We start from the raw sequence: 12,370 nt of genomic DNA on the forward strand, positions 1-12,370 counted from the left end.
GGAGTAACAACACCAGAGGAGTAACAACACCGAAGAAGTACCTGCAAGAAAAAGAATGATAAAGTGGTAACAACATTTTATTATATATATATATATATATATATATATAGTATTGATTTTTTTTTTATATAGATCAGAGGTGTAGAGGAAGAGTTCTCTACACTAACAATTTCAAAAGTAGAATTATTAGAGAAATGTTTAATAAAGGAGTCTTTAGAAGTTGGATGGTGATACAATTTGAGGTAGTGCCCATTCACAATCAGAGGAATGTGTGCCTCACCAATTGTTATAAGTCTAACAATCCCATTATCAAACACCATGTCAAATTAATATGGTCCCATCTATCTGAAGCAAAGCTTTCATTTAAAATCTTTGAATCGAGAATCATAGAGAAATTCCCGATCTCCCCTTTGAAACACATTTTTCTTAATAAATCTTTCATTCCATTTAGTTTGTTGTTGTTGAATTGTAGCAGTATTCAGGACAAATAGCAAACAAATTTCATCCAACTCATTTAATTATTCCAGTCAGTGTTTTTGGGATTCTGAAAGATTCAAACGTACTGTAAGGGTTGTCCTGAGCATCTTAATTTTGAATTCCACTGGAAAATAAGGATATTTCCCATAGAGAAGTTTGTATGGTGAAAATTATGTTGTGTTTCTCCATGATTTTCTATATGGCCACAGTTCCTCAGGAATTTTTTCAACCCAGTTTCGATGATGGTTTGCTACAGTCTTTGTAAGAATATTTTCCAATACCTTATTTGTGCTCTCGACTTGGCCATTCGTCTGAGGGTGATATGAAGATGTTACCCTATGCTTGATCCCATATTTCTTCATAAGTCTTGCTATCATATGTGATATAAATTTCACCCCTCCATCTGAAACTATCTCTCTAGGAGCTCCATACCAAGAAAAAATTTCCTCAAATAAGAAGTCTGAGAAAACCTATTTGTTGCTTTGACAATAGCCTTGTCCTCTACTCACTTTGTCACATAATTTGTGAAAACTAGAATGTCAACTTTCTGATGTGAAGGTAGATTGAATGACTCAACAAAATCAATAGCCCATTTTTCAAAGGGATAAAGAACTAGTTGAGGCTATAGTGACATCTCATCTTCCTGACTAGACTGACCCATCCGTTGGCAACTAATGCACCCTCGAACATATTTCCTCACATCACGAAAAATATAATTCCAATAGTACCCCACTTGCAACACCTTATGACCTATCTGCTTATCTGCAAAAAGTCCCTTACGGGGGCCATCATGAACATCTTTCAAGACATAATAGATGTCATCCTCACTTATGCAGCTTCATATTTGTTGGTCAGGTCCTATGTAAAAGAGATGTCCTTCTATCCATGAATAGTGGTAATTATGATGGATAATATTTTGTTTTTCTTTATAAGGTAAGTGTTGAGGCACTTTTCCTATAGAAATATAGTTAGCAATATCAGCATACCACAGAGTGTGAGTAGAAATTACAAAGAGATGTTCATCTGGAAAGTTATCCTCTACAGGTGTACCTTCAACACTAGTATCCATCCTAGATATGAAATATGCAACTACATTATCTTTCCCTAACTTATCTACAATGGTAATATCAAATTCTTGAATTAACAACAACCATCTTGGAATACAATCAAGGGTTATTGGTTTATTCATCAGATACTTGATAGTTATATGATCAGTGTGCATGAAAGTATGATATCCTGTAATATAATGCTAAAACTTATTAATAGCATAAATAACTGCCAATAACTCCTTTGCAGTTACCATATAGTTCAGTTTAGCAGGAGCCAATTTCTTGTTGGAATAATAGATCACATACGGTTTCTTATCCTCCTATTTCCCCAAGACCGCCCCTAATCCTGTTTGGGAAGCATCTGTAGAGATGTGAAATGTTAGCTTCCAGTCAGGACCACGTAATATTAGAGCTTTACAAACTAGTTCTTTGATTTCCTTCAAGGTTTTTTCACATTCATCTATCCACACAAACTCTGCATCTTTAGGTAACAATTGAAAAAGTGGGAATTTTGTCTTACAAAGATTTCTATGAATCGTATGTAATAGCCAACATAGCCAATAAATCTACGAACTTGTGTCAGTGTCTTAGGTTTAGGAAAATTCAATATTACCTCTACCTTAATAGGATCGACTTGAATTCCTGCAGTTGAAAGCAGGTGCCCCAGCACTATTCCTTCCTCCATCATCATATGACATTTTATTGTACTAAGAGAAACATGTGTTTGTTTACATATTTTAAGTACTTTCTCTAAGTTTTCTAGACCTTCTTCAAAAGAATCCCCTTATGGGGTGAATTCATCCATGCAAATTTCAACACTATCATTGATTAGATCAGAAAATATTCCTAATATTTCCCTTTGAAAGATAGCATGTGAATTACAAAGACCAAATGGGAGGACTCAGTAGGCAAGGTTCCCCCAAGGACATGTGAAGGTGGTTTCATCCTAACCCTTGGGAGCTATTTGTATCCGGTTGTATCTGCTGAATCCATCTAGAAAGGAGAAAAACTTCTTTCTCACTAACGTATCAAGGAAATAGTAAATAAAGGGTAGGGAAAAATGATATTTTAAAGTTGCTTTATTTAATTCCCTGTAATCCACACAAATTTGCCACTTTCCATTCTTCTTAGGAACAATGACAAGTGGGGAAACCCACTGATTGTCCAATATCGGATAAATAAAACCCATGTCTAATATTGTATGTAATTCACCTTTGAAAATGTTTTTTTAAGGAAGGATTCATTCTTATTTGTGGCTACCTAACAAGTCGAAATTATTCTTTAATGTATATGTGATGAGTGCATAAATCAGTAGGGATGCTTTTCATATCTATATACTCCCAAGAAAAGGGTTCTTTATGTTCTCGAAGGACCTTCAGTAACCATTCATTTTGGGAGGGTGAAAGGCTAGGATTTATATTTAATATTTTCCCTAGTTAAATTTCTACAAAGATACTATCATGGTGTACAATTACAGGAACATGTTCAACTTCTGTTTCTAGTTCCATATCTTCCTAAACATTGCAACTCCTAACAAATTCAAATAGCTATTGAGTTGGGTCAGAAATGGAGATGGGACTCTTGAGAAAGGTGGTAATGGAATCATCCTCTGTTTCATCCTTGAAACAAATACCATCACTAATGGTAAGGATAGGTCTAACTTCTTCATTTTCAGATGTAGGCTCTTTCATAAGTAGAGATTTTTACATCAAGGTAAATCCTAGTTTATCTGACAAACTTGGTTCTGCACGGGGGTAGAGGATATGATTCTTTGTAAATTCCCCATTGTATATTAACATATTTCCAGACTGACACCCAATGTAAGAATCTTTGGTCGCAAGCCAAGGTCTTCCTAAAATCATAGTATGTCCAATGGCTGGCGATTAAGTATGTAATACCAAAAGGTAAATTGGGTATTTCCATGAGTCTACTGAAACAATTATATCTTCTAGCTTCCCTATCAGTCTTATAGTAGATCGATCTGCCAATTCTAGGATGGTGGGAGTTGGTTTAAGGTTTTGCAGACCCAAGGTAATCACAATTTCAGAGGTTATAATGTTAATTTCTGCCCCCAAATCTACCATTACATTTGGGATATCAACCCCATTAATCTGTACTGTCAAAATCGAGTTCCCTGGATCCCCATATTTAACAGGTATAAGCTTCCCTAGCATTATATCTCATAATTTTCCCATAACATGAATAGTGAGTGGATCCTTTGGTTTTCTTCCAGGTTTCTTCGAGCAATATTCTTTAATTGTTTTGGAGTAAATCGGAACGTCCTTCTTAGCCTAAAGTAGTGGGATTTTGTCAAATAAATTCTCCAGTTCCCTTAAAAAGCAAAATTTAGGATGAGGACTTTGTTTGCTCAATGATAATCTCTCAGGATAAGGTGGACCAGTCTAACATATTCTAGTAACAATCGTTTGTGAAGGGGTGTGTTGTTTCATAGGAATTTGTATTGAATCATCCACAGCTTTTCTAGTAGAATACCTAGGTCTTGGTTTTGAGACTTCATCATCTATATGTTCAACAATTATTAGCGAAGTCTGAGTATACCACCTGACTAAATCGGAGATTCAATTTGTTACATTCTATAGTGGTGATACTATATGTAGGGAGGTTGAGTGTCTCAACCTTCTAAGCCCCTCCACTGTTTGGATTTGGATTGGATTGAACACGAAGTTGTGGATGAAGAGGAGGATTACTAGTGGACACATTAGAAGGCAACTGTAGCTACTATTGTGGCATAGGTTGGGATAATTGTCTTGGAGGAGGAGGAGGAGGAGGCCCATGCCAATTATGGGACCATGAAGAGTTTGGACGAGATTGAGGGTACCATGGTTGCTAGGGCATCAGATATTGATAAGACTGCAACCATGAGGGTGAAAAAGGTACAGACTAATTCCCAAAATTCAAATTATTAAAATACTGAGAAGGGTCTTGAGGCATACCTTGATTCATATTTTGTGGTCATGGTTGCCATCATTTCTTTGATCCCAGAAAATGCAGCTGATCTATTTCTTCATTTGTTCCCTGAAAAACTTCCTTCAGCCCAGGAAGAGATGGACAGCTGTTAGTGGAATGACTTTGTTCACATATCACACAAGTCTTGATGGAATTCAATGGACATTCCTTTAGTGGATGATTCTTCCTGCATTGAGGAAAGAAAATGGACATAGCCTTCTCTACTTCTATATTATTTTTTTTTGCCTATAACACGTCCATATTTGATGACAGTGTGCTTAGGATATCAGTTCACAGATTGTCCAAAAAGTTCCCAATTTATGGATGTCTTGATAGTTCATATCCCCTTCTTATGCCTCACAGATCCTCGTGAACACTTGATGCATAATTCACAGATGTCATCAAATTGCTCTTGCGATATGTATCCTTTTACTACTACATTTAATAATTCCAAATATTCCTCCCTCAGTGCCCAGAGAAATATTATTTTCAAAATATTTTTATCCAGGTCACGATGGCCTGATCTTTGCAAACTATATTGAAAATACTCCACAAAGTCCTCCATGTTCTCATCCTCTTTTAGCATAATATTAAAGATTTATTCCTTCACATCTCAGGATTTGCAGTAGTATTGGTATTTCTCAAGGAAAATTTTCTTCATATCATCCATGTAGTAATATATTTCCCCCCTAAACCCATAAACCATATCAAAGTTGTTCCCTTCAAAGTAGCAGGAATATATTCAATTTCTAAGCATCAGAAATATAATCATACTCTCGACAAACAATGTCAAATTTGAAAAGGAATGTGTCTGGATCCTCAAAAAAAGGACCATGGAAATTAGGTACTTATGTCAAAGGAATAAGCTTCATAGCTGCATCATCTATGATGTCTCAAATTGGGAATTCGATCGAAGAAGTTGCAGGAGCCATGAATATCTTCTAATATTCACTTGGAATATCAGAAGGTTTTGGCTTCGGTTGTTCTATAACGGGTGGTTGAGGTTATTTGATAACACTCCCTCGATAAAATGGTGCAGAGAATTCTCTCAAATATTCTTCCTCTGAACTTGTAGTGTGCAATTCCTTAGATCCTATACTTGCTACTTCTCTTCCATGAATTTCACTTCTGTTATTGAGGAGGGTTTTGGTTGTGAAAATGATTTCCCTCCAGATCGTGTATGAGATCTCACCCTATCAAAAAATCACGACAATGTCCTGACTCATCTGTTGAAATGATCTCTTGGATGTAGGTATTTCTTCCTAGATCTCTCCCTCTTCTTTTCGGGGGTCCTCCTCTGCCCCTTTTATTTGTATCTCTATTTATGCAATCAGGAAATAAAAGGAAAAAACTGAAGAAAATCAGAAGCTCAAGACCTAGAGCAGGGTGATAAATTCCCTCCCCAGGATGAGAGAATGACCCCTAAAACAAAAGAAAAGGAATAAAATAAAGCAATCACAAATTTAATCTCAAGACCTGAAACAGGGTGAAATAAAAGCTTCCCTTCCCAGGACAAGAAAAAGAAAACAATACAATCAAAGAAACAAAAACTATCTAATACTCACGACCTGGTGCAGGCTAAAAAATTCCCTCCCTAGGATGAGAGATCAGTCCTATGGTCAATACTGGTCGTACTTTTGCACCTTCGATAGCCTCCCAAGAAATGAAGCCAAAATATTGGTTTTCAAATATGAATCATGAAATTCACCCAATTCCATATTAATTGTCAACCCAAACCTCTATGATTTATTTCAAGGCTATCATGCAAAGTATATGTAGACCATAGTTTCCCTACCCATTACTGAACATTCAATTATAAACTTAGGAATGTGTAACAACAAGAAATAACTATAACAACAAATAAGAGTAACAACAAGTAATGACTGTAACAACAATGAGAGTAACAGTAATGTAGACTCACAACAACACACTGATAACCATTCACAACAATAAATAACTTAACTGAAATAAACCTATGCACACATCTATCCAACAACACCTGCTCAGGAGAGGGGGCCCAACTCCCTAATTAGGGATGTGGCAAGATCAAGAAGTCATGAAATTCTCAAAAGATCAGAATTTCATTAATAAAAAGGGTATTACAACATATGCTATTACAGACTCAAGGCTAACTTAATTCTCTGCGATCTTAACTGTTGGCTTTCACAACCCCGTAACTCTACTCATATAATTTATTAACACTAACAACTCCTAGAATTATGACAGATGTGTGCCTACAATTACATAGTGGTTCCTAAAGCAAAAAATAATATAAAGATAGGAGTGTGTTGATTAAGAGGTTGATCCATCGTCGCAGTTGATGTCTCAAGACAATGTTGTCAGATCGATGGTCATCATTCCTTAAACCATGGTCTTTATCATTCGTCCTCAAAGTCTACAAGAATAATCAAATTAGCAAGCCACTTCGGCAACACTCCCCTATGACTATGCTTCATTGTTTAATGATTCATAAAGACATGAAAAGTGGTATACATGTGTGGTTTAGAATGTAAATTGACCAACAATGCCATAAAATAGAAACAGGAAACAAGGTAAAAAGGTGGGTAAAAACATGAAAATTCAACCACCAACACATGACTAGTGAAAAAATCAAGTTTGTAACCTTGAATAAATATAAGGAGGGTAATGTTCCTTTTGAGAATAACACTCCAAAAATAATAAGGGAAATGTGTGTTTTTTTAAGAATTTTGAAAGAATAAATCCCATAATGTATTGTTTGTGGAGGGTCTAAAGCATAATATTTTGGGTGATAGCTAAATGTGTGACCAAGGCTACAATGTTATTTTTCACTTAGAAGGATGTAAAGTAATAAAGATTGATTCATGAAAGAATATTCTGAAGGACATAAATACCCCAAGGAATGTATATGTGTTGGAAGGAGACAAAGGAAGTTTTTATGTGGTTAAAACTAATGATGGTTGTGGCAAAGGAAACCAGGTCATGTCAGTTTTCATCAGCTAGTTAAATTAGGTCAAAAATATGTTTTTCGAAAGATGCCCAGAATATCCAATCCTAGAAATAGTATTTGTAAGTCATTCCAACTTGGAAAATAGTCAAGAGTGCAGTTCAAATCAAGGGAACATTTTATAAAAAGACCTATGGAGCTTATAAATACAAACCTATGTGGACCCATAAGAACACGATCCCCACATGGCTGAGAAATACTTCATGTTTTTTTTATTGATGATTATATAATGATGGTTTGGATTTTTATGATGAAACATAAGTATAAATTTTTTAAAATATTCAAAGTTGTGATGGAAAATGTAACGGGCCTCAAAATTAAATGCCTTATATAATAATAAGGAGGAGAGTACCCATCTAATGATTTTTTTTATTTTGTGAACAACTTGGGATTAATAGACAATTCTCAATGACAAGAACATCTTAACGTAATGGAGTAGTAGAAAGGAAAAATAGTCTAGTCTAGGAAATGGCCAAATTGTTTGATGAATAAAAAAATACCACACACTTTTTGGGGAGATTTAGTTGTTAAAATTGCAGTCAACATTCTTAACAAGGATCGTGTTGAAGTGAATAGTGATAAAACCCCCTATGAGTTATGGTATGGTAGACCAACTTCCATAAAGAACTTTAAGGACTTTGAAAGTAATTGTTTCATGAAAAGGAACAAGTATAATCCTGGCAAGTTTGATTTCATAGAAGATTGCATACATATTTACTAAACACATTCTAAGAGAGCCATTTGAGTATCTCAGAAAGAGAATGGGAGTAATATCTCTATCACACTTTAAGTGAATATAATAACATAATAGATGCAACATTGTTTAAATACAACATAAGGTCATACTGATTTCTTCCATGACAATATTGCTAACCAAGGACAAAAAATTTGCAGATGATGGGGGAGTGGGAAAGATAATAAGGAGAATAAGAAAACATCATGAATATAACAAAAAATATACAAATAGGGGGAACTAATTTAGAGCGAGTCAATATGTACTTGATCTAACTATATATACCATAAATAATAGCTAATCCAGAGGAAATTTGTTGACAATGAGATATGAAGAGTCCTGAATAATGTCATATTCCTACCTTCAAAGAAGAACATAGTCATAGGAAACATAAGAATAGGGGGAGGAATCCAAAGAAGACATAATTGCTCAAGTGGGAGACAACAATAGAACATCATGAGTCTAGTCCTTTGCCATTGATTTCAAATGAGGAGATTTATGCAGACATAAGGAGAATGAGAGACAACCAATAGATAGGGGGGCGTCATCAAAGCACATCAATGACTAGATTACTTGGTGATGTTTCCATCAATGACAAGGGGGAGATTACTGATAATGCTTGTTGTGTTTGATTCCAACTACACTTAGGGGGAGTCGAACCAAGGTCAAACAAGAAAAGGATGATGAGGATGTTGCACAACAAGAAGCTATGAAAATAGCCTGAACCAGTTTAATGCATCTCAATCAATAGAAGGAAAAGCAAGCATGCATGATGGCATGAAGGATAAAAAAGGGGGTAAAACCAAATTTTTTTGATATAATTGGGAATCGTTATAAGTTTTCAACGATGAATATCCTTGTTGTTAATTAAAATAGAAGAAAATAATCGTTATAATATGACCAACCATATTGGGTGAATCAAGCCCCAAATCGATTGGATCATATCAAGAAGCAATGTAGCAAGCTTAGGAGGGGTTACATGACGAAGGCTGAGTAGGTCGAGAAGGTAACCCTCTGATTATCACCCCTGGTCATTGAGGGCCAACTCCCAAGTTATAAGATCCCATTGGACCATAGGAGCATTAACATTATTCAAAGATGCTAATACTGTTTGACATCCTGATATCTTGAAATCCTGAGATGATGTGGTAAGATAGATGGTGTGGATGACATGGATGCCAAGTGGTAGGAAAGATGATGTGGATGCATCAAGTAGTGACATGTGGTAGGAAGAATGTAACTTTTTGCTAACCAAATTAACAAATGGTAGATGACATGTGGTAGGTACAGGTCAACATTAGGACATGTGGCAAAGTTCTGGTTGGTTGATGTAGGTGACATTGTAGGTTACATGGGAGAAAATGTGATAAGGTGGGTCTGATATTGGGCCATGGGGCATGATAACACCATATATTTAAAATGAATAGCAGTGGATCAACCTAAGGGGAAAAGACACGAAGTAATTACAAATTATTTGTCAGTTGCAAAACATGATCCTTGTGAACTAGTATAATAGGTTGTGGATTATTCTTTTGTCATTCTGATATTTTGTTCGACCTATCTAATGTGCCTTAATATGTGATCTTTATTGCTCACCAAAATCCCCTTGGCATGACTATGATTGATTATGCTTTCGTGCACCATCACTATTTTTCTAAGTGGACTAGAAGTCAACTCCCCCTAAGCTTGTACCTTTCCTACTAATTTGGAAAGTTTCCCCTAAATTTGGCCTCTCTTCTTGTCTCGAATTATTATAACCATCCTTGGACATATTTTGGCAATTTCCCTCTTTTCTTTTGAAGAAAAGTAGTGAAGAGAAGAATGAGACATCACTCTGAACTTCTTCCTTAAATACTCAAAAGGTTATTGGGTAAGAGGATTTCTAAAGATATAAAAAACTTGTTATTTGATTGAGATATATTCTAGCTTCAAAATCCAATCAAATAATTATTCTCTAATAAAAATTACACTTGATGGGGATATGCTTGGTCTTTGAATGAAGAATATGATTCTTAGATATACTAATAGTACTCATATTATCACAGTAATTGGAGTAGACTATCATATGTCACCATCATGTCCTAGAATGTTTGTTTTATCCATAAAATATGAGTACAAATTGTTGTAGCAACTATGTACTCAGTTTCAACAGTATAAAGGTGTTGGAAATTAGATAAACCAATGCTCCCAGTGCGTTTTGCGACATGGACTAACCGCCTCTCATGGATCCTTATCTATGGTGATGTGATCATTGACTACACTGGTGGATTTTCATCTAGTGAAAATCATGATTCCCAACAAGTGGTATCCGAACCAAATGTCTCGAGTTCGAATCACACTTGGCTCATGCTAGTGGGGAGATTGTTGGACATTGGATAAACCAACAGTCCCTGTGTGTTTCTCGACATGGACTAACCACATATCGTCGATCCTTGTCTAGGGGGATGCGATCGTTGACTACCAGCTGCAGGTTTTGGTCTAACGACAATCATGATTCCCAACAAAAGGAAAATAAATGTTTTCTTTTGTTGAACTAGGCCACTAAGAAATTTCCAAGAAAGGAAGAACCTCCCCTTGTTATTTCAGCATCACTTACACTTCCATCCTAAGCAACATCTATATATGAAACTAATGAAACATTTTTACCCTTTGGATATCATAGAACATAGTCCATTTTGGCTCTTAAATATCTGAAAAACATCTCAGTAGCTAAGAGGTGACTTTTTTTGGGATTTGATTGATAGCTTGCAACTACACCAACAACTTTCATAATGTCTAGCCATGAGGCTCTTAGATATAATGGGCTACCAATTACTGATCTATACACTGTTTGATATACCTTTGATGACTCATCCTATTTGCTGAGCTTACATCTAGTAATCATAGGAGTACTGACAAGAGAAAAATATTCCATTCCAAATTTATTCAATATTTCTTTGAGGTACATTCTCTAGGAGATGAACATACCTTTTTTTTATTAAGTAATCTATAGTCCAAGAAAAAATGAGAGTTCCTAAAGCATTTAAATTTCAAATTCATGTTGCATATCTACAACAAATTTTTGGCTGAGTAAATATGCATCACTACCAAAAAAATGTCATCAAAATAAACACCAATAATTAAAAGATTATCATTCTTAGATTCAATATATAGATTATCATCATCTACTGCTCTTATGAATCCTTTTTGATGTAGATATTTATCTAATCTTGAATACTACACCTCGGGCGCTTATTTGATTCCATGCAATTCCTTTTTCAACCTAAACACTTCCTAAATATTTTATGACAACTCAATATCTTTAGCATGTTCTATGTAAACCTCCTCTTCAAGCTCACCATTCAAGAAAGGTGATTTTACATCCATCTAATATACTTTAAAAAAATTGTTACATGCAAATGTGAGGAACATCGTTATTTCCTCTATTCATCATATAAGGAAAAAGGACTCTTTAAAAGCTATTCCCTAAACTTGAGCATAGACTTTGCATACCAATCTGGACATATTTCTTGCAACTTTTCCATTTTTATCCAATTTGTTCCTAAAGACCCATTTTGTGCCAATGATATTTTCATTTGTTAGTCTTGGAACCAATTCAGAAATCTAATTTTTCTCAATTTGAACTAGCTCCTCATTCATAGCTTTTATCTAATGATCATCTTGGCTTTCCACGAAGATATTATTTTTTCAATGATATACAACATGGAAATGTGTGCTTGAATATAGGAATTGACTAATCTTCTTTAGGTTTGAACACTTGCTTCCTTATTTCAAAGAATTTGGTCTATAAGATGATGCTTTTGTATGTACCTTGAGGTATTTTTTGGGTGAGAGCATTATGCCTGCTCTTCTTCCTATTCTCTTATTTCTTCTAGTTTCTCCACTTCATCTTCAATGTTTTTTTTATTAGGTGGATTGATGAATATTTTATGTTCGATTTTGATTTGTAACTTCTCACCCACCTTCTCATTAATGCAGTCAACTATTTTGCACACCTTTTATTGTAACATTTGTAGCCCTTGATCTTAGTATAGCATCCTGAAATTATTCCTTCAGCATCCCTTGCATCAAACTTACCCAAATTGTCATCATTATTATTAATGTAGCACTTGCTACCTAAGAATCTAAAGTCTTTCATTGTGGCAAATTTTCCATACC

This window comes from Pinus tabuliformis, chromosome 4_2 (assembly GCF_031772625.1).
Source record: "Pinus tabuliformis cultivar Carrire ecotype Pingquan chromosome 4_2, CPIR1, whole genome shotgun sequence".
NCBI classification, from domain to species: Eukaryota; Viridiplantae; Streptophyta; class Pinopsida; order Pinales; family Pinaceae; genus Pinus; species Pinus tabuliformis.